Here is a 22,430-nt window from a genome sequence, read left to right on the forward strand (position 1 = left end):
GCGAAAGATCAGTTGTGCGTACGTGCGGGCATGAACAATAGTGTTCGTGTGTCAACAAAGATGACGTCTCTGACACAGCAAAACTTTAAACATCATCAACTCCAAACGCCAAAAACACTTCAGACAAAATTCATCAATTCCAAGGTCTTTGCCATTCTAACTTTCCGAAGCCTTGATCATAGGTTAGTTACCAATGTATCGATGACCTGGCTCCAAGGCTGAGCAATCCCCCCGAAGCACGTTCTAGTCGCCTGGGGGGTGCGCACGTTAATGATTAATCACACCCTCGTGTGATGGGATCGTGAGAACAGCAGGCCGGCTTTCCGGCCAGCGCAAACAAGGGATTCAGACAGTTTTGGTGGTTTGGAGATAAGGCAAACAAATGGCCCGATTGAAGCTGAACAAATAAGATAGTGGTCCGATAGGATGTGCGGGATTATTAAACACACAAGCAATTGCGCACATACGCACTGACATACACGCACGCACACACGCACAAGCACGCACTAATACACACACGCGCGCGTGCCTACACAAACACACACACACACGCACACACGCACGCCGCAAACACACGCGCGCGCACGTACGCACACACAGAGAACGAGAGAGACAGAAAGGGTGAGGGAGACAGAGAGGGCGAGAGAGAGTACAATACCTCATTGAATTCTTTAATTTCCCACTGGCATTTGTCCATTTCAGCGACGTTATACCATTCGCATGGCTTATATTTATATGATTCACGGGCGCTCCTTATCGTCGTATCGCCCCAGTGTCCGCTGTAAGCAAGGTCGAAGCAAGACAGTCCCTCAGGCAATTAGCCATCATGTCAGCTAGCGAGAAACCCTTTGACACTTGCATATCAAATTGGTGTAATGAAATGCTACGAGAAGAAAAAAGCCGGCGAGGTGCAGTAAACCAACTTAGCCCCACCAGTTGCTGAAGAATTCATCATCATCTGTTCTCGCTGTGCAACAGATCGAAACTGATTGGGTAGCTCTTTGGAGACGTTTGTTTGGCCTAAAACAAGATATAAGTTGCTAAGCTAATCATGGCCACGACCTATCAGCGGAGAACATTCTGAAGCAACTCTGTTGTGCTGTCTGTTTTGTCTATTTTTTTTATGACTTTTTTGTGCCTTTTTGTGTCTTTTGTTATGTTATATGAAGTCTTATATCGTTTTGTTGTGTGTGTCTTTTGTTGAGTGTCTCTTTTGTGTGTCTTTTTTGTATGTTTTTAGTTTTTTTACCATAGAACCTCCACGGAAGCAAACATGATCTCACTAGACATAGAGAAAACGAACAATATGTGTCCATGCAGTGCCCTCCCCCCCCCCCCCCCCCCCCCCCACCCCTTCCTTCTCCTCCCCCTTTTGAGAAAACCTGATTTACAAGACGGGTACCGGCCTCTCCTTTTTAAAACTCTGTTTGGAAACGCCCCTTAAACATTGTGTGAACCGCCCCTGAGGACCTTTGTCACAGCATTCAAAGCAAACATTTGTCTTTTTTGTTGTTGCAGGTTACAATATAAACAGCCAAGAGCTTCCCACAACTATCTCACAAACCTTTACTGTTGCTAGCCAAACGAAACTGTATGCTGTTTGTCAGTTCGCATCTCGGCGAAAGGGAGAATTATTTCTACGTCAAGACATTGTGTGTCATGACGTGCTCTTATCTCACCTAAACATCTTTATAATGGAACTATCGTGACGAACAATATTATGATCACGGGAAATATGTTATCTTTAAGGTTTTTCCCCGAAAGAGTTTCTGCCATAATGCTTAAACACAGAAACTATGATCAAAAAGCAAATTGCTTAGACAACAACAACAAAAATGTGTACCACATGGCATGCTGGATATTTCCATTCGCAAAGCAATGAATTTTGTGCTGCGTTCCTATGACCAGAAAAAGGGCGGAGTCCAACAGTGATAACAGAATGGCTTGGACAGAGGAAACGTTTTCCGCGGATCTTTTATATTAAATTCAATAGCTAATCCAATTTGTTTCCCGATAGCTCTGGGCTAGAACTGTGCTAAAAAATAAGGGTAAACTGATGGGTGCATGAACACTCCGCGCACTTTCCCAATTTTGAAGCTTCCGCGCATGTGAAACTCCCGCGCGTGGTGTATATGTAAGATGCGCGCGTGTTTTAGCAAAATGTGATGTGAAACTAGCGCGCGTGTCTTTGCTCGGTCAAATGTGAGACATTGAGACATTAACAACTGACACTTGTATATCCATGAAAACTGACACTGTATATCTATATATTGAACACGTCTTTATTACACAGACAAGTCGATAAAAACGAATGAAGACTTAAACCATGCGTATAAGAATATTTTGTTCACTTATTATATAACAGAAATTACAGAAATTTCGGGTGTCTGGTATCACAGTCACAGAGACTGCAGCAAAGGTACAAGAGGGGGGAAGTCACAGCATGGCCGGCAAATTTTTCCAGGCCATGGACTTGACGTATTCCTTCCTGTCGGTGCACGCGCGCAAGTTGTATGAGCCGAACCAGTAATTCGTGCGCGGAAGTTACAACCCGATATTGCGCGGAGCATACATGTATTTTACAAGCGCGGAATTTACATATGCGCGGAAATTACCGTCTCCGGAACTGATATCTGCACAATGTCCCCAGAGAAGAGAAAATGTAAAAAAAACATTGGCCATTGGATGTCAACGATACGGTTTTGAAAGTTGTTCTCTCAGCTTGAAGTCTAAAAGAACGATTACCAAAAGACCATTACATTAAACGTAGCTAGAAATTTTGTAATTCAGAACACTAAGGGGCCGGTATGGGGAGGGGGGAGAGAGAGAGAGAGAGAGAGAGAGAGAGAGAGAGAGAGAGAGAGAGACAGAGACAGAGACAGAGACAGAGACAGAGACAGAGAGACAGACAGACAGACAGACAGACAGACAGACAGAGAGACAGACAGAGAGACAGACAGAGACAGAGAGGGGAGAGAGAGCGAGAGAGTGAGACAGACAGAGAGAGAGAGAGGGAGAGAGAGCAAAAGAGAGAGATATATATATATATATATATATATATATATAGAGAGAGAGAGAGAGAGAGAGAGAGACAGAGACAGAGAGACAGAGAGAGAGAGAGACAGACAGACATACAGATAGAAACCGATACAAACTAACAGAGAGAAAGGGAGAGAGAGAGAGAGAGACAAGCACACAGACATAGAAACAGAGAGAGACAAATACAAACCAAGAAAGAGCTAGACAGACAGACAGACACACAGACACACAGACACACAGACACAGACACACACACACACACACACACACACACACACACACACACACACACACACACACACACACACACAATGACAAAAAGGTCTCAATCAGCCGTAACAAACACTCCTCAGCGGACCAGTAACTGATGGCAAAGACATTGACCACCATCCCAGGAGGCTGACCCGCGGACAATCCCTGGCACTGACCTCGCGGCACGACACGTGCTGCAAGTCATTCCAGCACTGTCAAAGGCAGAGTTGAAAGTACTTCATCAGCACGGACATTATCACTGTTTTTGAACGCCGGTTCGTTGTCCACAAAGTAATCACTGAATGTCGATATAGTAGTAGTATAGGGTCATTCCAATTCAAATATGTTAATAAGTAATAGTTAGTTAAGTTTATTCCGATATGAATTGTGGTTTTTTGTGAGGCGCTTAGAACTGTTTTAGGATTTGCGCCATATGTATATCCTCATTATTATTATTATAATGCCAAACGACTCCGATTAAACACACCAAGAACTCTCTTCCTAAACCTTCCCTTCAAAGAGAAATCACTTCCGCCAAAAGCGATACAAATTCGGCAAAAAGTCATAATGCGAATAATGGCGTCACGTAACAATCATTTAACTTATTCTCATATGTATGTCTCCCAGGAACTTAAATAGGATTCTGAGAACAAATTAATTCTGTCTCGGTGATTTCGTCATATCAGCAGTAGAAAATCACTTTGAAATATTTTGAAAGAAAAGGGTTGAAGTTATCACTTGTTCGCCATGTCTTGTTATCAGAATGTGTATTGATTATTAGTTTTAGAACGTGTCCATAAGCAGTCTGCTTGTTAACGTTCTTAATGTTGTTACTGTATATAACATGTATACAAGAAATTAATAAAAACACGCTTAAACCAAAAATCACTCGTTAGGCGATCACCAGTCTGTGCATGTATTGGTATCTTATAGCATGAACTTCTTCACATTCAGGTAAAATTGGAAAATATCGGTAAAGAATTGGAAATGGTACTTCAAGTTTTTCTTTCCTGTTTTGGGGTGTCTTTTCTTACATTCGATTGCGAGCAATCGCCAATGAACTCTTTACTGTCAATTACACAAACCGTCTGCCTTTTCGACGGGCGAAGTGGTGTGATGGTAAGACGTCGGCCTCCTAATCGGGAGGTCGTGAGTTCGAATCCCGGTCGCTGCCGCCTGGTGGGTTAAGAGTGGAGATTTTACCGATCTCCCAGGTCAACTTATGTGCAGACCTGCCAGCGACTTAATCCCCTTCGCGTGTACACGCAAGCACAAGACCAGGTAATCCATGTCAGAGTTCGGTGGGTTATAGAAACACACAAATACCCAGCATGCGCATCCCAAATCCCCATAGAGTTAGTGCAAAGCTGTTGAATATCTGTGAGCTCTCTCTCTCTCTCTCTCTCTCTCTCTCTCTCTCTCTCTCTCTCTCTCTCTCTCTCTCTCTCTCTCTCTCTCTCTCTCTCTCTCCTCTCTCTCTCTCTCTCTCTCTCTCTCTCTCTCTCTCTCTCTCTCTCTCTCTCTCTCTCTACCCCTCCCTCTAGAGCTCTCTGCCTTTTCACTAGCACTACGTTGGTTAATAATCGAGCTCCAGGCTGACTCTCCACAAGAAGAAACTGTTTGATGATTACTCTGACAGCATCCCGTTCCCTCTGGAGAGTCACAGCTGCCGTTGCATGTGCCGCACAACAGTGTGCTGACAGAGTGTGTGGCAGAAATGCATAAATACGCAAGGCTGAGCAACACACGTCGGATTCAAAGTCTGCAGCTTGAAATACACATGTTGGCGTGAATTTTAAGTCCTAGATAGCTTTAGAGGAGATGCCGCCGAGATTGTGTCCTTGACTTTGCATTGAAATATTTATCATCATCATCATCATCATCATCATCATCATCATCATCATCATCATCATCATCATCATCATCATCATCATCATCATCATCATCATCGTCGTCGTTGTCGTCACCATCGTCATCATCATCATCATCGAGAGAGAGAGAGAGAGAGAGAGAGAGAGAGAGAGAGAGAGAGAGAGAGAGAGAGAGAGAGAGAGAGAGAGAGAGAGAGAGAGAGAGAGGACGTGTGGGCAGAATAGGCAGGAATCCTTCTCCATACTGTTCTGTTTGGGGCCATTTTTTCACGTTCTCGTACAGTGACAAAGATGAGAGCACAAAAGATTGGCAATGATAATGGTACAGTAACAAAGATGAGAGCACAGAAGATTGGCAATGCTTATGATACAGTAACAAAGATGAGAGCACAGAAGATTGGCAATGCGTATGATACAGTAACAAAGATGAGAGCACAGAAGACTGGCAATGCGTATGATACAGTAATAAAGATGAGAGCACAGAAGACTGGCAATGCGTATGATACAGTAATAAAGATGAGAGCACAGAAGACTGGCAATGCGTATGATACAGTAACAAAGATGAGAGCACAGAAGATTGGCAATGCTTATGATACAGTAATAAAGATGAGAGCACAGAAGACTGGCAATGCGTATGATACAGTAACAAAGGTGAGAGCACAGAAGACTGGCAATGCGTATGATACAGTAACAAAGATGAGAGCACAGAAGATTGGCAATGCTTATGATACAGTAACAAAGATGAGAGCACAGAAGATTGGCAATGCGTATGATACAGTAACAAAGATGAGAGCACAGAAGATTGGCAATGCGTATGATACAGTAACAAAGATGAGAGCACAGAAGATTGGCAATGATAATGATACAGTAACAAAGATGAGAGCACAGAAGACTGGCAATGCGTATGATACAGTAACAAAGATGAGAGCACAGAAGATTGGCAATGATAATGATACAGTAACAAAGATGAGAGCACAGAAGACTGGCAATGCGTATGATACAGTAACAAAGATGAGAGCACAGAAGATTGGCAATGATAATGATACAGTAACAAAGATGAGAGCACAGAAGACTGGCAATGCGTATGATACAGTAACAAAGATGAGATCACAGAAGACTGGCAATGCGTATGATACAGTAACAAAGATGAGATCACAGAAGACTGGCAATGCGTATGATAATGATACAGTAACAAAGATGAGAGCACAGAAGACTGGCAATGCTTATGGTACAATAACGAAGATAAGAGTACAGTAGACTGGCAATGCTTATGATAAGCACAGGACTGGGTGGCCGAGTGGTAACGCACTTGCGCTCGGAAGCGAGAGGTTGCGAGTTCGACCCTGGGTCAGGGCGTTAGCAATTTTCTCCCCCCTTTCCTAACCTAGGTGGTGGGTTCAAGTGCTAGTCTTTCGGATGAGACAAAAAACCGAGGTCCCTTCGTGTACACTACATTGGGGTGTGCACGTTAAAGATCCCACGATTGACAAAAGGGTCTTTCCTGGCAAAATTGTATAGGCATAGATAAAAATGTCCACCAAAATACCCGTGTGACTTGGAATAATAGGCCGTGAAAAGTAGGATATGCGCCGAAATGGCTGCGATCTGCTGGCCGATGTGAATGCGTGATGTACTGTGTAAAAAAATTCCATTTCACACGGCATAAATAAATCCCTGCGCCTTGAATATGTGCGCGATATAAATTGCATAAAATAAAAAAAATAAAAAATAAAAATCCCTGCGCTTAGAACTGTACCCATGGAATACGCGCGATATAAGCCTCATATTGATTGATTGATTGATTGATAATGATACAGTTACAAATATGCCAGCACAAAAGACTGGCAATACCTATAGTACAGAAACAAAGAATGCAGCGTTATGGCTAACGGGGCAAAGAGCTTTGGCCACTAGACCTACCTTTAGTCAAGCACCATGGCCTGGCGTCCTTGTCACTCGTAAGGCGATTACCTTATGACTGGAGGCATTAGACCCGTAGTGAGAACGGGAGACACTTTTTGTGTCTGGCTATTTTGAGTCTTTCCAGAAGCGATGCCATTTCTACATTTCGGTTAATGCCGGGACATTATCCTTGAGAGAAACAAAATCGTCGATAGGTCAACTTACTTTTTGGAAGAGAAAGAGAAAGAGAGACAGAATGTACGGAAAGTGTGTGTGTGTGTGTGTGTGTGTGTGTGTTTGTGCGCGCGCGCGTGTTCGTGCGAGCGTGCGTGTGTGTGTCTGTGTGAGTGTGTGTGTGTGTGTGTGCGCGCGCGCGCGTGTTCGTGGGAGCGTGCGTGTGTGTGTGTGTGAGTGTGTGTGTGTGTGTGTGTGTGTGTGTGTGCGTGCGTGTGTGTGTGTGTGTGTAGTGTTCGCGCCCCAGAGAATTGTTTCCAGGGTGATGGTTGATTTTGTTAAACTAGGTTGCAATAGAAATACCTATATTCTTGTATACGAGATAGACAGACAGAGAGAGAGAGAGAGACAGAAAGACAGACAAACAGACAGACAGACAGAGGTAGAGAGAACGATAAACAGGGAGAGAGAGAGAGAGAGAGAGAGAGAGAGAGAGAGAGAGAGAGAGAGAGAGAGAGAGAGAGAGAGAAACAAAGAAGGAGTGTGAGAGAGAGAGAGACTGAGACACAAAGAAGGAGTGAGATTCAAAATCCCATTTGAGAAAGAAACAGGCAGATACTTTGAGTAAAATTAACAGCACATTGACACACAATTACGCACATCCCAACAAAATGGAAGTTAAACAGCAAATGGTGTAATTCATGTCAATTGGTTCCCCGGTTGTCGCGCACGCAATCAAGCGTGGCAGAACCCATCAGTGAAGTGTTCCGCGCGAAGGACCAATTAATGGTCTTGACAATTTGTTTGAAACGAATGGTCTCGAAAGAAACTGCTGAAGGGTGCTAACAAAGTTTTTGCGAATGACATCGAAAAAAGTTTGAAGATATGTACGATAGACACGCTTTTGTTGTAAACCCTCACTCAACAGGAAGAAGAAAACGTGTAAGGGGAGAAGAGAAAGAGAGGAGTTCAAGAGAAAGAGAGAGAGAGAGGGAGAGTGACAGAGAGAAACAGAGAGGGAGGGAGAGGGATAGGGAGGGAACGAGTGAAAAAGGCAGACAACGAGAGAGGAGAAGAGAAAGAGAGAGAGAGGGAGAGTGACAGAGAGAAACAGAGAGGGAGGGAGAGGGATAGGGAGGGAACGAGTGAAAAAGGCAGACAACGAGAGAGGGGAAGAAACAGAGACAGAGACTAAGACAGAAAAGGCCACAGATGGTTGTTCATAACCCCTCCTGTCGTCCTTGCCGACTTCTTTATACTCTTCTTCTTCTTCTTCTTCTTCTTCTGCGTTCATGGGCTGAAACTCCCACGTTCACTCATGTTTTTGCATGAGTGTGTATTTTACGTGTATTACCGTTTTTATCCCGCCATTCAGGCAGCATACGCTGTTTTTTGGAGAAGCACGCTGGGTATTTTCGTGTTTCTATAACCCACCAAACTCTGACATGGATTACAGGATCTTTTGCGTGAGCACTTGGTCTTGTGCTTGCGTGTACACACGAAGGGGGATAAGGCACTAGCAGGTCTGCAAATAAGTTGACCTGGGAGATCGGAAAAATCTCCACCCTTAACGCACCAGGCGGCCGCGGCCGGGATTCGAACTCACGACCTTACGATTAAGAGGCCGACGTCTTACCACCACGCCACTGCGCCCGTCTTCTTTATATTCAGAGCAGGAAAAGAGGTTAATCTTCAAACAAAAAGACAAAGATGAAACATGAAGAAGAAAGATAAACAAACCCACATGATGAGACGGCTCTGGAAGATGGTCGAGATGTCATGTCAACTTCATTCACAGAGTCTGCGTGTCTCTCTCTCTCTCTCTCTCTCTCTCTCTCTCTCTCTCTCTCTCTCTCTCTCTCTCTCTCTCTCCCTCCCTCCCTCCCTCTCTCTTTTTCTCCCTCTCACTCTCTCACTCTCTGTCTGTCTCTCTGTCTCTCTCTCTCTCTCTCTCTCTCTCTCTCTCTCTCTCTCTCTCTCTCTCTCTCTCTCTCTGTATTTTATATGATTCAATCTATTTTTTGTACGTGCGTCCGTCTTTACGTGTTGTATAAAGGACAGGTTGGAAGAATATGCTTTGCCTAAAACCTTTATCCTTTTGTAATAAAGTTCTGAGTCGAGTCTGAGTCTGAGTCTCTCTCTCTCTCTCTCTCTCTCTCTCTCTCTCTCTCTCTCTCTCTCTCTCTCTCTCTCTCTCTCTCTCTCTCTCTCTCTCTCTTTTCCTCCCACTTCTTTCTTTTTCTCCTCCTTCGGATTAATGCAGATAAAAAAAACACACGATTATTCCGAAGCAGGAAGCATCCAATACAAAAAAAAGTCCTACATATTGCATTATGAAGACAAATTAACATCATCCTCTTTTTCTGACTTTTATTTTATTTTTGCTAGAATAGAGAGAGAAAAAAAAAATCATTCGATGGAAGCCTGCACGTTTCAACTTCACCAAGATTGACACTTCCTGATCTGTGATCAATCTTTTCACAACAGGAGTAACGCTCGTGAAAAAACGATGAAAACAAATGGAAAAAAATCACAGAACGTGGAAAACTCCCATTCGTCTTCTAGCCGCGTTGGACAGACGTGCTAAACATGCTTTTTGTTCCTCGTTCCTTTCGGCCAAAGACATTTATTTTGTGCAAGAGAAATTCTGGCCAAAAATTACGAGACACAAGGGTGAGATGCAGGGCATTGGCATCACAACAAATTTTCTTCCTTAAATTGGACGTCAGAATCAAGATGAAATTTACTACAATCACTGTTTGATCCATATTTTCAGGCACAAAACTGCGATGCCGTGTGTGGTATTCTGAATACGAAGAAGACTGCGTAGAGCAGCGGAAAAATTCGAATTGGTTTCAGATTTCTTGGTTTTGCTCCAGTTTAACAACGTTACGATTTTGTCGTTTTCTTCACAAATTAACATACACAAGGAATGTTTACCAAGAAGAAAGAGAGAGAGAGAGAGAGAGAGAGAGAGAGAGAGAGAGAGAGAGAGACAGACAGACAGACAGACAGACAGACAGACAGACAGACAGACAGACAGAGAGCGACAGGGAGTGAGAGAGAGAGAGAGAGACAGACAGACACACAGACAGACACACAGAGAGAAGAAGCTGACATCAGAGCCACAAGCGAGGTATTTACCGGAGTTGCCAGGAACACTGCGGTTTCTTATTATCACATAATCCCCACCATTTTCTCCTCCCATTTCTCACGGCGTGTTGCCTGTTGTGCGGCCAAGAGTGTAAACGGGCGTGAGGTATAGATAGCAAAGATATCTACCGTTCCAGACAAAGCAGCTTACCCGCATATCATCGTTGAGCTTGAGTGGCTAGAACAATGATCACCTAACGAAGAGTAGAGTCTGCTCTGTAAGCAAGCCTGCTTTCCATTATTCACACTCAAGGTTAAAGGCGATAGAGACCACGTTATCACCTGAATTTATTGAAGGTGAAAGGTTCGGGTCTGCGGCTACCAAGTCCTCGAGCCTGACAGTCAAACCTCCTTCGCGGCGGCTCCTTTTATTTATTTATCTTTTATTTATCTTTTCTTTTATTTTTTTTATTTTTTTCTTCTCTAAGTCATCAAAAGTCGGGGTAACACCAATGAGCATGCTCTAATGGTTTGTTTGTTTGTTTGTCTGTTTGTTTGTTTGCTTGTTTGCTTGCTTGTTTGTTCGAGTGTTTGTTTGTTTTGTAGTTGTTTCTTTTATTAGATTGGCTGCTTGCTTATACAATGCTAGCGGTTAGCTAAAATTTATACTAAACAGAAGACATCCGATTAGCCAGGAGTCCTTGTCAATTACTTCCCTGTTGCTCAATGAAACGAATATCAGTTTGGGTAAACCGCCTGGCTCAAATTGCACATGAAACAGAAATATATATCCAATCGCGACAATCTCCACAAGCATAACAGAGTTATAAAATCACATACACCACGGAAACGTTGGGAGTTTAACAATACAAAGTCAGTTGCAGAGAAAAACCAGTCCCACCAAAACTCAATCAAAGAATTAGAAAGTTACCCTGTCAAGAAGGATGACATGGTTACTATCCCCATGGAAACGGGAAAGGTTCAGTGACACTGTTTGCTTGTTTAAGTGATCTCAGTGCACGTGAAACTGTAAGATGGGGGAGCTGGGGGGGGGGGGGGGTCTACGTGGAAGATGGGGGAGGGGGGTTAACAAGATGACAGTATTAGGGAGAAAAAAACTGACGCACATAATCCCGCAGAGCGGAGCTACCGAATGCTTTTTACATCACACAATCCTTTGAGGGATTATGTTTGATGCCAACCCCCCAGGCAGCAAAAGATCTGGAAATCATCTGCTGGACAGATGCCAATTGCCACATATTGTACATATGTCAGAAATCTTATGGATACCACATGATTACAATTTGTCATGTCTCACATGATCTGACCATGACCAGCGGCATATCATAGCCAGCTGGATTCTTGCTGGCGCGGTCAGCTACTCTACTTTTTAAAGCAGAATTATTTTAAAGCTTTTGTTTGTGAACAATTATGGTATTTATTTTGCGAATTATTGTATATTAATTACAAAAATGACAATTCAAAAATCTGAATATGGGACAAGGTATTGTATGACATTTTTGTTGTTGAGTGCGTCTAAACCCTCCAAATAAGGTTTTGAGTGTGTGTAAAAAAAGAAAAAAACATTAATTTTTGTTCGAAATTAGTTTCAGTGTCATTTTTTTTTTTTTTTGGCAAAAATGAATGTGATACTTTTTGCAACCAGCCAAAGTTTGCTGTCAGTCTGAGTTTGACTATATTTTATCAGACGAGCGTCTCCAGCCAGCATGATCCTGCATGCGGTTTTTTGCCTTTTCATGCGGGAATGCGTGACACCTTCGCTCTGCGCGCCTTACATTTCGCCAACTTTTACGCAGATTGTCGCAGTCGAAATGATTTCACCACGCAGTGTATAGCAAGCATGGATTTGAAAAGGTGATTGCAATCTTTGTTTTCCTAATTTATTACGGTGCATTTATGCTTGTTCTTTATGAAATACTTTTTTTATTTTAAGTTTATTTGTTATACCTATATTTACTTTAATTTTGGTTAAAAATGAGCTGCCTGGGGTTATTCTTCTTGGTTAATTTTTTTTTTATTTAGAATTTTAATTGCATTCAAACCTTTATTCAGTTATTTTTAAAGTTATTATCAGACAGTTTGGGTTCAAAGAATATATTTTTAGCTTTAATCAAATATTTTTGTTAATTAAAAAAAAAATTATCATAAAATTTGTTTTCAGCATTTTTTGTGTTTATTTGATAAAAAAAAAAAATGCCAATGTTCAATTTTTTTTATTTGATAGAAAAAAGTTGCTGAAGTTTTGTTTTTTTGTCAACTGAGCATGTACACTCATCTTAAAAAAATGTTTAGATCAGTGAGCCGTTTGTTTTAAGGGAGACAATAACAACTGCAAAGAGCAATATCTTTTAGTTATTTCCCTTGTTAATGGCCTCACTTCCGGTTGGCGCAAAATTTAGTACATGTACCGTGTCGGCGTTTTTCACCCTTCTTCTTGCCTTGTATTTTGAGTTGTTTATTGGATGTAAGGTAAGCCTTGTCTTTCATTCTGAAATGAAGATTGATTGTCTCACGAAGAACTAAGTGAATTAACGGAAGGAACAATTTGGTTTTGAATTTGATGACTGATGAGGGGGGCTCGCAGACACACTCTGACTTTCTCGGTGTTTTTGTTCGCCTTTTTGTTTTTGCCTAGAAGAACACTGTTCTATTCATCCAAGTTTGTTTTGTCTGAAAAAGGTATGAGTCAACTAACGTTTCCAAAAACATGATGTTGATTGATGGTGTGGTTTGTTTTTTAGGAGTTGTAAAAGTGTGAAAATGCTCCGATTCGCTGGTCACATACTTCAACAAAAATAGGGGAGGTTGCTAAATAACAACACGTCTTACCGTTCTCTTCAAATATAATCCAATCAGTTTGAAACATTGTTCACAAGTAGATGAGACTCAGCTTTTCATATTCTCAAACAAAAGAGACTATGTTGATAGTGATTGAAAAGGTATTTTATTCGCGAGCTGATCTACATTACATACGATGACAAAATTCAACCAACCGGATTTTGTGTTGAAGTAAACAAATGTATGTGTAATGTGACCCCCGAATTGGATGGCAATTTTGTATATTCTCATTTAACACTTATCAAGTTCCTGTCTCTTGGTACACGTCTGGTTCCTAATCTAATAATTATACATTCCAAATTTGTTTTTTTGCAATTGCATATGTCTTCATCAAGCATTAATTATTTCTGTGACATCTTTTCAGGGTGGCAGTAATGAACAGCTTTGGTCAGGTCAAACATACTCTGAACTACAAACAAGACCTTGCTTTTTGAGTGGAGGTAAGTAACCATTCATATATTATTAGTATTATTTTGAGAGCTCATATAGCGCGAACCACAATTAACTGTGCTCTCCGCGCTTTACATATTGATTTCTGCTGTTTGAAATGGAATTTTTTACAGACAGACAGACAAACATAAATATTTTACACACAATATATAACGCATTCACATCGGCCAGTAAACCTCAAGCCTATTAGGCGAGCATTCACCTTTCACGGCCTTTATTCCAAGTCATATATCACTTAGCCTTATCAATCAATAACTGTTCAACTTCAAGATTTCTCTCTCTCCCAACCTCAATTTTTTCTTTTTTCTTTGGTAAGTCAGGTTGTGACTTAAGTTTTGTTGACATGGCAGACTTTGTACCAACTTTCCCCCTACTTTGAAACAATTTTAGTCTGAAGTCAGCGCCAAATCAAATCAAAATTGCTGCCCTTGTGAACAGTAAAAACGCTCAAACTTGTTTTAAGCGACGATTCTTGTCCGACTTTGAATACCAGTGCAGCTATCGGAGCTACCTCTTAATGCAGTAAGAGCAGTTTGGCGATAGTTTTGCTATAGCTATAAACCAATCAGTAAGCGGCGATAAGAAAAGTCTGCGGAATATCTTTGTTATTCCATGGCCAAGTCCAGTAGTTTTTGGAGTCGCTGCTAAGTCTTACCTTAATTGTTTCTAAATTGCTGGAGCCGTTCACATGGCTGACTTTTTGCCGACAACCCAGGGTTTTTTTTCCAACGACTTCGAGTCCGGGGAAAGTTGTTTGCTCGTCTGTCATGTGAACAGCACTTAAATGTTTTCAGATGATCTGAAAATCTAGGCAGGGATATAGTTTTGTGTCGGTGTGATTATTCATTAATTTATTTCAACTCCTTTCAGTGCAGTTTTTGAGTGACTGTCAGCTTGCTCCTACCCTTTTCGCCTTTTTTTCTTTGTGTGTGTGTAAGAGTTATGCTCAGTAATTTCAGAAAACATAATAGACCAGTCTCTATGAACCTTAACTGTCAAATTCTCTCAAAGATTTTATTCATTTAAAAAAAAAATTCATCAAATGTAAAAGAATGTAGTGTCCCCCAGCCATACTCATAGTAATAGGCTCAATTTTCTCAGTTTTATTATTCAGAGGATTTATTTTTAGTTCTGTAACCTGAATGGTTTTTTTTTGGTAAGAGTTTTTATGCAATTGCATATGTCTTCATCAAGCATTAATTATTTCTGTGATATCTTTTCAGGGTGGCAGTAATGAACAGCTTTGGTCAGGTCACACATACTCTGAACTACAAACAAGACCTTGCTTTTTGAGTGGAGGTAAGTAACCATTCACATATCACTTAGCCTTATCAATCAATAACTGTTCAACTTCAAGATTTCTCTCTCTCCCAACCTCAATTTTTTCTTTGGTGAGTCAGGTTGTGACTTAAGTTTTGTTTATATGGCAGACTTTGTACCAACTTTCCCCCTACTTTGAAACAATTTTAGTCAGCGCCAAATCAAATCAAAATTGCTGCCCTTGTGAACAGCAAAAACGCTCAAACTTGTTTTAAGCGACGATTCTTGTCCGACTTTGAATACCAGTGCAGCTATCGGAGCTACCTCCTAATGCAGTAAGAGCAGTTTGGCGATAGTTTTGCTATAGCTATAAACCAATCAGTAAGCGGCGATAAGAAAAGTCTGCGGAATATCTTTGTTATTCCATGGCCAAGTCCAGCAGTTTTTGGAGTCGCTGCTAAGTCTTACCTTAATTGTTTGTAAATTGCTGGAGCCGTTCACATGGCTGACTTTTTGCCGACAACCCAAGAGGTATTTTCAAACGACTTCAAGTCGGGGGAAAGTTGTTTGCTCGTCTGTCATGTGAACAGCACTTAAATGTTTTTAGATGATCTGAAAATCTAGGCAGGGATATAGTTTTGTGTCGGTGTGATTATTCATCAATTTATTTCAACTCCTTTCAGTGCAGTTTTTGAGTGACTGTCAGCTCGCTCCTACCCTTTTCACCTTTTTTTCTTTGTGTGTGTGTGAGAGTTATGCTCAGTAATTTGAGAAAACATAATAGACCAGTCCCTATGAACCTTAACTGTCAAATTCTCTCAAAGATTTTATTCATTTAAAAAAAATATTCATCAAATGTAAAAGAATGTAGTGTCCCCCAGCCATACTCATAGTAATAGGCTCAATTTTCTCAGTTTTCTTAATATTATTCAGAGGATTTATTTTTAGTTGTGTAACCTGAATTGGTTTTTTTTGGTAAGAGTTTTTTTGCAATTGCATATGTCTTCATCAAGCATTAATTATTTCTGTGATATCTTTTCAGGGTGGCAGTAATGAACAGCTTTGGTCAGGTCAAACATACTCTGAACTACAAACAAGACCTTGCTTTTTGAGTGGAGGTAAGTAACCATTCATATATCACTTAGCCTTATCAATCAATAACTGTTCAACTTCAAGATTTCTCTCTCTCCCACCCTCAATTTTTTCTTTTTTCTTTGGTGAGTCAGGTTGTGACTTAAGTTTTGTTTATATGGCAGACTTTGTACCAACTTTCCCCCTACTTTGAAACAATTTTAGTCAGCGCCAAATCAAATCAAAATTGCTGCCCTTGTGAACAGCAAAAACGCTCAAACTTGTTTTAAGCGACGATTCTTGTCCGACTTTGAATACCAGTGCAGCTATCGGAGCTACCTCCTAATGCAGTAAGAGCAGTTTGGCGATAGTTTTGCTATAGCTATAAACCAATCAGTAAGCGACGATAAGAAAAGTCTGCGGAATATCTTTGTTATTCCATGGCCAAGTCCAGCAGTTTTTGGAGTCGCTGCTAAGTCTTACCTTAATTGTCTCTAAATTGCTGGAGCCGTTCATATGGCTGACTTTTTGCCGACAACCCAGGAGGTATTTTCAAACGACTTCGAGTCGGGGGAAAGTTGTTTGCTCGTCTGTCATGTGAACAGCACTTAAATGTTTTCAGATGATCTGAAAATCTAGGCAGGGATATAGTTTTGTGTCGGTGTGATTATTCATCAATTTATTTCAACTCCTTTCAGTGCAGTTTTTGAGTGACTGTCAGCTCGCTCCTACACTTTTCGCCTTTTTTTCTTTGTGTGTGTGTGAGAGTTATAAATGCTCAGTAATTTCAGAAAACATAATAGACCAGTCTCTATGAACATTAACTGTCAAATTCTCTCAAAGATTTTATTCATTTAAAAACATTTTTTTATCAAATGTAAAAGAATGTAGTGTCCCCCAGCCATACTCATAGTAATAGGCTCAATTTTCTCAGTTTTATTATTCAGAGGATTTATTTTTAGTTCTGTAACCTGAATGGTTTTTTTTTGGTAAGAGTTTTTATGCAATTGCATATGTCTTCATCAAGCATTAATTATTTCTGTGATATCTTTTCAGGGTGGCAGTAATAGAACAGCTTTGGTCAGGTCAAACATACTCTGAACTACAAACAAGACCTTGCTTTTTGAGTGGAGGTAAGTAACCATTCATATATCACTTAGCCTTATAAATCAATAACTGTTCAACTTCAGGATTTCTCTCTCTCCCACCCTCAATTTTTTCTTTTTTCTTTGGTGAGTCAGGTTGTGACTTAAGTTTTGTTTATATGGCAGACTTTGTACCAACTTTCCCCCTACTTTGAAACAATTTTAGTCAGCGCCAAATCAAATCAAAATTGCTGCCCTTGTGAACAGCAAAAACGCTCAAACTTGTTTTAAGCGACGATTCTTGTCCGACTTTGAATACCAGTGCAGCTATCGGAGCTACCTCCCAATGCAGTAAGAGCAGTTTGGCGATAGTTTTGCTATAGCTATAAACCAATCAGTAAGCGACGATGAGAAAAGTCTGCGGAATATCTTTGATATTCCATGGCCAAGTCCAGCAGTTTTTGGAGTCGCTGCTAAGTCTTACCTTAATTGTTTGTAAATTGCTGGAGCCGTTCACATGACTGACTTTTTGCCGACAACCCAGGAGGTATTTTCAAACGACTTAGTCGGGGGAAAGTTGTTTGCTCGTCTGTCATGTGAACAGCACTTAAATGTTTTCAGATGATCTGAAAATCTAGGCAGGGATATAGTTTTGTGTCGGTGTGATTATTCATCAATTTATTTCAACTCCTTTCAGTGCAGTTATTGAGTGTCTGTCAGCTCGCTCCTACCCTTTTCGCCTTTTTTTCTTTGTGTGTATGTGAGAGTTATGCTCAGTAATTTGAGAAAACATAATAGACCAGTCTCTATGAACATTAACTGTCAAATTCTCTCAAAGATTTTATTCATTTAAAAAAAAAAAATTTATCAAATGTAAAAGAATGTAGTGTCCCCCAGCCATACTCATAGTAATAGGCTCAATTTTCTCAGTTTTATTGAGTCACTTGAGAAAAAGTGACTCTATGTAATCGGTCAGTGTTAGTCTGTCCGGCCGTCCGGGCCGGACGTCCGTCCGTAGACACCACCTTAACGTTGGACTTTTCTCGGAAACTATCAAAGCGATCGGGCTCATATTTTGTTTAGTCGTGACCTCCAATGACCTCTACACTTTAACGATGGTTTCGTTGACCTTTGACCTTTTTCAAGGTCACAGGTCAGCGTCAAAGGAAAAATTAGACATTTTATATCTTTGACAAACTTTTCTCGGAAACTATCAAAGCGATCGGGCTCATATTTTGTTTAGTCGTGACCTCCAATGACCTCTACACTTTAACGATGGTTTCGTTGACCTTTGACCTTTTTCAAGGTCACAGGTCAGCGTCAAAGGAAAAATTAGACATTTTATATCTTTGACAAAGTTCATCGGATGTGATTGAAACTTTGTAGGATTATTCTTTACATCAAAGTATTTACATCTGTAGCCTTTTACGAACGTTATCAGAAAAACAAGGGAGATAACTAGCCTTTTCTGTTCGGCAACACACAACTTAACGTTGGGCTTTTCTCGGAAACTATAAAAGTGACCGGGCTCAAATTTTATGTGAACGTGACTCATTGTGTTGTGAATAGCAATTTCTTCCTGTCCATCTGATGCCTCATATAATATTCAGAACTGCGAAAGTGACTCGATCGAGCGTTTGCTCTTCTTGTTATTCAGAGGATTTATTTTTAGTTCTGTAACCTGAATGGTGTTATTTTTGGTAAGAGTTTTTATGCAATTGCATATGTCTTCATCAAGCATTAATTATTTCTGTGATATCTTTTCAGGGTGGCAGTAATAGAACAGCTTTGGTCAGGTCAAACATACTCTGAACTACAAACAAGACCTTGCTTTTTGAGTGGAGGTAAGTAACCATTCATATATCACTTAGCCTTATGAATCAATAACTGTTCAACTTCAAGATTTCTCTCTCTCCCACCCTCAATTTTTTCTTTTTTCTTTGGTGAGTCAGGTTGTGACTTAAGTTTTGTTTATATGGCAGACTTTGTACCAACTTTCCCCCTACTTTGAAACAATTTTAGTCAGCGCCAAATCAAATCAAAATTGCTGCCCTTGTGAACAGTGCAAACGCTCACACTGGTTTTAAGCGACGATTCTTGTCAGACTTTAAAGGCCAGTGCAGCTATCGGAGCTACCTCTCAATGCAGTAAGAGCAGTTTCGCGATAGTTTTGCTATAGCTATAAACCAATCAGTAAGCGACGATGAGAAAAGTCTGCGGAATATCTTTGTTATTCCATGGCCAAATCCAGCAGTTTTTGGAGTCGCTGCTAAGTCTTACCTTAATTGTTTGTAAATTGCTGGAGCCGTTCACATGGCTGACTTTTTGCCGACAACCCAGGAGGTATTTTCAAACGACTTTGAGTCGGGGGAAAGTTGTTTGCTCGTCTGTCATGTGAACAGCACTTAAATGTTTTCAGATGATCTGAAAATCTAGGCAGGGATATAGTTTTGTGTCGGTGTGATTATTCATCAAATCATTTCAACTCCTTTCAGTGCAGTTTTTGAGTGACTGTCAGCTCGCTCCTACCCTTTTCACCTTTTTTTCTTTGTGTGTGTGTGAGAGTTATGCCATATAATTTGAGGAAACATAATAGACCAGTCTCTATGAACCTTAACTGTCAAATTAATTCTCTCAAAGATTTTATTCATTTAAAAATTTTTTTTTATCAAATGTAAAAGAATGTAGTGTCCCCCAGCCATACTCATAGTAATAGGCTCAATTTTCTCAGTTTTATTATTCAGAGGATTTATTTTTAGTTCTGTAGCCTGAATGGTTTTTTTTTGGTAAGAGTTTTTTGCAATTGCATATGTCTTCATCAAGCATTAATTATTTCTGTGATATCTTTTCAGGGTGGCAGTAATGAACAGCTTTGGTCAGGTCAAACATACTCTGAACTACAAACAAGACCTTGCTTTTTGAGTGGAAGTAAGTAACCATTAATATATCACTTAGCCTTATTAATCAATAACTGTTTAACTTCAAGATTTCTCTCTCTCCCACCTTCAATTTGTTATTTTCTCTTTGGTGAGTCAGGTTGTGACTTAAGTTTTGTTTATATGGCAGACTTTGTACCAACTTTCCCCCTACTTTGAAACAATTTTAGTCAGCGTCAAATCAAATCAAAATTGCTGCCCTTGTGAACAGCGCAAACGCTCAAACTTGTTTTAAGCGACGATTCTTGTCAGACTTTGAAGGCCAGTGCAGCTATCGGAGCTACCTCCTAATGCGATAAGAGCAGTTTGGCGTTAGTTTTGCTACAGCTAACCAATCAGTAAGCGGCGAAAAATCTCAGTTAAAGAATGTAGTGTCCCCCAGTCATACAATTTTACACTGTCAAATGGTAAACATTTTCCTCTGGCTACACTTCATTCTATCAGGTTTTATTTTCTCTCTTTTTTTTCCAGGTACCATGCCTCATGTAACAATGTCTTGCAAGATGTCAGCCGATCAAGCTTACACATCTTCGTGATCAGGGATATCTGTTTCGGCACAGTCGGTGGTGCTAAACTCTGGCGATGGGGGAGAAGTTCTGTCCAAGACACCACCCCTGTGCATCATCCAGAAAGCTGAAGAGTGACAAACCTTGACCCACATTCAGAGTGTAGGACTGATTATCTTAAGATAACATATGATCCCGAAACCAAATTTTAAAGCAGATTAATTCTTCTCAATCCAGAACTTGTCTTTAAATCATACTGCAGAGATTACATTCCCAGTGCTGCGATGGTTATTCACCACACACACTCAAGGTCCAACCATGAAGGGATGTGATAGTCGTGGGTTCACTACAGAGCCTTTTTGGAGGAAGTACTTTTTTTTGTTTTAGTTTTTTAAACTATACTTTAAAGCCTTTCTTTCCCTTAATGTGTGTGTGTTTGGTTGACTTGGGAGTCTTATTCCTGCTGTGACTTTGTTTCATTGATTCCTTACGGAGAAAAGATACAAGTTGGCTTATTATTATGATATTGAATATAAAGTATGATCTTCAGACTGTTGTTATGTCTTTTGTTGTGAAAATGTGTGATTGAGTGTGTGTCTGTGAGGTTCGAAGTATCGGTCAAACATATGACGAAGACATGTCATTCATACAGTAAACATATGACATATAGCAAACAATATCATTTGTTTCATGGCAAACATGTAATTTGCATATGCCAATGTCATTTGTAATATGGCAAACAAATGATTTTCATATGTCAGTGTCACTTGTAATGTGGTGTAAATGAGGTTTCCATATGACAATGTCACTTGTGATGTGGAAAACTAGTGTTTCTGACATGTCATTTTCACCTAAAAACCATATGGTAGCCATTCCAAAACCATTTGCAATTTATCTATGACTGACATATGGTTTTACTATATGATTTCCACATGCCATGTCATATGTTTGTCATATGCTAGGCATATTTCTCTGCTGCCTGGGCCTATGTCTCTGTTTCTCCTTCGGTCTCTGGGTCCTTGTTTCTTTGCCTCTATCTTTGCGTATCTGTTTGTAAGTTTTGCCTTGTTTGCCTGTCTGTCTGTCTGTCTGTCTGTCTGTCTATCTCACTCTGTCTCACTGTCTGTCTTTCTGCCTGTCTCGCTGCTGTCTGTCTGTCTCCCCCTCTCCCCCTACCTTTCTCTCTCTCTCTCTCCCTCTCTCTCTCTCTCTCTCTCTCTCTCTCTTTCTCTCTCTCTCTCTCTCTCTCTCTCTCTCTCTCTCTCTCTCTCTCTCTCTCGCTCTTTCTTTCTCTCTCTTCGAACGACATCTCAACAAATTAAATTTAATTAATGCCTGAATGAACCCGCGCAAGCATTCTTTCACAAACACACACACACACACACACACACACACGCATACACACACACAAGCACACACACACACACTCACACACATACACTCTCTCACACACATACACACACACACACACACACACACACACACACACATACACACACACAAACACACGACTTTAAATCTTCAACACTATTATCCCGTCATATTCTCTTCAATTCAAAAATACATCCCTCATTTCCAAAAGCACCAACAGTTAATAAATAAATAAAAATTAATCATAAATATCACATACATAAAGAAAATAAATTCCATTGGCGCATTGATGCCACAAAGAGATACCCATTTCATAGATGATCAAGCGCGCTTGTACCCTCAAGCCATTGCAAAGACTTTTTCCGGAAAGCGTTCACGGATGTCGTATCGATTGTCGTGAAAGCACAATAAGTATTTTTTCTGTCCTGTAATCCGACATGGTCTGAGTCTGCGGGGGTCAATGTAACTGAATTATTATCATCGTCATTGTCAAGATGAGTGACATTTCCCTTCGTTCAGTGTCGCGTGAATGTAAACATGAAGTCCTTAAACGTTGGCACG

At 40.6% G+C, this 22,430-nt stretch overlaps 1 protein-coding gene and 1 long non-coding RNA gene across 3 annotated transcripts in view; one reads left to right on the plus strand and one right to left on the minus strand.

Moving 5' to 3' along the window:
• Positions 1-22,430, minus strand: part of LOC138963895 (universal stress protein YxiE-like) — an 87,794-nt gene that overhangs the window by 51,717 nt on the left and 13,647 nt on the right. The window lies entirely within an intron of this gene.
• LOC138963532 (uncharacterized) lies at positions 11,536-21,047 on the plus strand. 2 transcript variants are annotated; one of them, XR_011454847.1, is made up of 8 exons: positions 11,536-12,206; positions 13,555-13,630; positions 14,864-14,939; positions 15,943-16,018; positions 17,028-17,104; positions 18,824-18,900; positions 19,909-19,984; positions 20,464-21,047. It is a non-coding gene; the product is annotated as an uncharacterized lncRNA (long non-coding RNA). The 2 variants fall into 2 exon arrangements; XR_011454846.1 differs by lacking the exons at positions 11,536-12,206; positions 13,555-13,630; positions 14,864-14,939; positions 19,909-19,984 and adding an exon at positions 12,783-12,821.

This window comes from Littorina saxatilis, linkage group LG4, assembly GCF_037325665.1.
Source record: "Littorina saxatilis isolate snail1 linkage group LG4, US_GU_Lsax_2.0, whole genome shotgun sequence".
NCBI lineage: Eukaryota > Metazoa > Mollusca > Gastropoda > Littorinimorpha > Littorinidae > Littorina > Littorina saxatilis.